Source organism: Mangifera indica, chromosome 20, assembly GCF_011075055.1.
Source record: "Mangifera indica cultivar Alphonso chromosome 20, CATAS_Mindica_2.1, whole genome shotgun sequence".
In the NCBI taxonomy this organism is placed as follows: Eukaryota; Viridiplantae; Streptophyta; class Magnoliopsida; order Sapindales; family Anacardiaceae; genus Mangifera; species Mangifera indica.
This window is the reverse complement of record NC_058156.1, coordinates 3560147-3563448: the sequence shown is the minus strand read 5'-3', so window position 1 is coordinate 3563448 and position 3302 is coordinate 3560147.

Genomic DNA, 3302 nt, shown 5'->3' with positions numbered 1-3302 from the left:
AACAATTCTGAGATCATGGAAAAAGAGAAACATATGGATATGTTTTGATTGAATCATTTGTTGTGCATGATGCCACATGGTATCGTGTAAATGCACTGCATGGTTTCGGTTGGAGCCACTTAGAAGTCTAATCGAGTAAGGCCAAATGATGATATAAGTCAACTAGCTGAGTTAACTCGTAGGTAAGTGTTTTAGTTAAACAAAGATTCTTCAAAGTCCTTATTTGATAGAAAGTTTAGGTTTAGTTAGAATCCTAATTTAATTAGGATTCCTATGCATTAAAACTTTCAATAAATTAAAAGTTTTAATTTAATAAAAACTCTTGGACATCTTATCACTAAATAATTAGAGTCCTAACTTAGGATTTTTGCACACCTTATAAATAAAGGTGTTTAGTTTGAGTCAAATTCTTTTTCCACAACATAATAATCCTAAACACATATTTGCATGCCTAAAATCTTATTGATGCAAGCTTATATTATTGTCATCTAATTTTCAAGATCCAATCGACAGAAGCCCTAGCAACCTTTTTTCTGGATTGCCTCTCATTTATACTCCATATGGATACCAATGTGCCACCTCAAGAGGGTTGGATAACGATCTTTACATAGCCACGTGAAGTTTTGGAGAAGCCAACAACACAAGTATAATTTCTAAACACCCTATGTGTGATTAACATGCTCATGAATCTATACATTAAAATAGGTATCCTGGATAGGTTTTAGGATCTTTTATATTTTTAAAATTTTAAACTCTGCTACATTGTTGGTTAGTGAGCCCTAACACCTTACAGTGGTATCAGAGCCACCATTTAGGCATACTTTCATAAAAATATACATGCAAGTTTTGGTTATATTTATATGTTGTTGTATGTAATTGATAAATAATCAATACCTTAAAATTGGTAAAATTGATTTGCAATCGTGTTGCCATATGATTTGTTAAGTTCAAGCACAACATAAAGATATGTTAAATTTATTGAGTGATTATTCCTAATCACTGAATATTGACTTCAAGAAAATTTATAAAGTGAAATTTTCTTGAGATTAATTGTTGATAAAAGATTAAATTCAAGGTTGATAGTTGGTTTGTCACGTGAGTGTGGTTTACGCGCCATCGTTGGAAAGTCTAAAAACTGAGACTAGAAACATCAACCTGCACCATTGGAGGAGCCAACAATGCAAGTATAATTTCTAAACACCCTATGTGTGTTTAACATGTTCATGAATCTATGCATTAAAACGAGTATACTAGATGAGTTTTAAGATCTTTAATAATTTAAAATTTTTAATTCCATTACGTTGTCGGTTAACAGTGCCTTAAAACCTTACATAGAGTGGTTGATAAAGTTTTGTAATAGTGACCTCTATAAGCATGTTATGATTTTTGATAGAAAAAAACATATTGATAAAGTTATGATTAGTAGGACCATTTGAAATAGTGTAGGAAACATTGGTTCTAGATAGCCTCATTGGAGGTTGAGAAAGATATGAAAAAAAGGTTCACATAACTTTTTCATATAATTTTGAGGGTGAAATTCATTTAAAGAAGGAGAAATGTAACACCTATAAATAAGCCCAAGGACATTTTAGTTTTTCCCTATATTCAAATTTATACTATGTCATTTAAATAGAATTCTAGTGAGAACAGTCATGCATCACAAGGCTAACATCCGTTCATGCCTTGGAAGAGCAAGAAAGACATTTCGTGTGAGTGTATGAAAGTTTGTTAAATAAAGATGGCATACACCTGTATGCCTTATAACATACAATCATGTGTCATGGCTAGGTAGGTTTTTATTTAAATGTAAGTTTTATCATTTTAAGAGAATTTTTACCCTAGCAGCTACCCAACCTAAGGAGAAAAAGGGAAAAAAAAAAAGAGAAGGACCATGGTCGCTGCAAAAGAGCCCACGATCATTGGAATCCCTTTAGCAACACCAAAAACTTGCAAGCTTAGGATGAAAGGCAAGAATAGTGACCCCTTGGCATGGTTATGTAAGATTCATGGATATTGGGGTTGTGTTTACCAATTTATTGAATAAAGATGATAAGAAAAAGGTTAAAAATCATACTTTTAATTAGTGCGTATAGGGAATTGTTATAATGCTTTTTAGAGAGAGAATTAATAGGTGAAGGAGTAATAGTCTTTGCATGCAGGGCTATACATCCTTCCTTAAATTATTCCAGTTTATTGAATGCATGAAATCATGGTTATTATGATGATTACATGTTGTTAAATTTGACTAATGCTATGAATAGTTGCTAATCTAAATAATGGACATAAAGATAGTGTTAATGATATGTAGCAATATGGCAAAACTGATTATAATCATATATTGCTTGTTTGGTGTCTTAATAATGTGTTGTAGGGCATTCAGAGACTGATATGTTAGTCTTCATATATGTTGTTACCATGACATTGTAGTTTAAATTACGTAGAAACTCTAGGATGCGATTTTCAAATCAAAACACACGGTCATGTATGGTCTCATACACATCTATATGTCATTCAAAAATAAGGAATCTTCATATTTCCTACACTCATTTTGAGGCGAGACATGCACGGTCATGTGGTAAAGGATGCATGCCTATGTATGGTTTTCCAAAAGTGGACAACATGCATCAGAAGACACATGGCTTACATATGTGATTCAGAATGCCTGGGCATGTTAATGGAAAAGTTCCCCATGTGTATCAGTTTCCTGCACGACCATGTGTTTAGTGCCACACACTTATATATGTACTAGAAGGCACACATGCGTGGATGGCTAGCACATGTTTATATACCTTTAGGCAAAGGTAAAAAGACAATAATACCTATATTTTACGTGCATAGAAGGGGAAAACTAGTAAGGGAGAATAAAGAACAATGAAAGAGTAAGGAAATACGGAAAAGCTTAAGATAGGTGTCCAATTTCATGAATGATGGTACAAATTTAGACTGAGTCAAATTCAGATCAAAAGTAAGAAGAATCTAAGGATAATGGTACACAACTAGATAACCATTAATTATGTGCTTTAGTGGCAATAACAGTGAAAACATTAGGGCTAAATACCTATGAGATGCATCATGCACTCGATGCTAAGACATATAGCCATTTAATTTAGTTCATGTGTATAGGGGTAAAGATGTGGTTTTTAGTTATTTCTCACATAATCAACGGGATGCACTATATGTACCTAAGATAAAACTCATCTTTGGATAGTTTAGATAACAAATTTGATTAACTTACGTGGTAAGGGAATGAGCTACTACTAGATTTTTCTCATATCATTAGAATGTCCTAGTTGGTTAGCCTA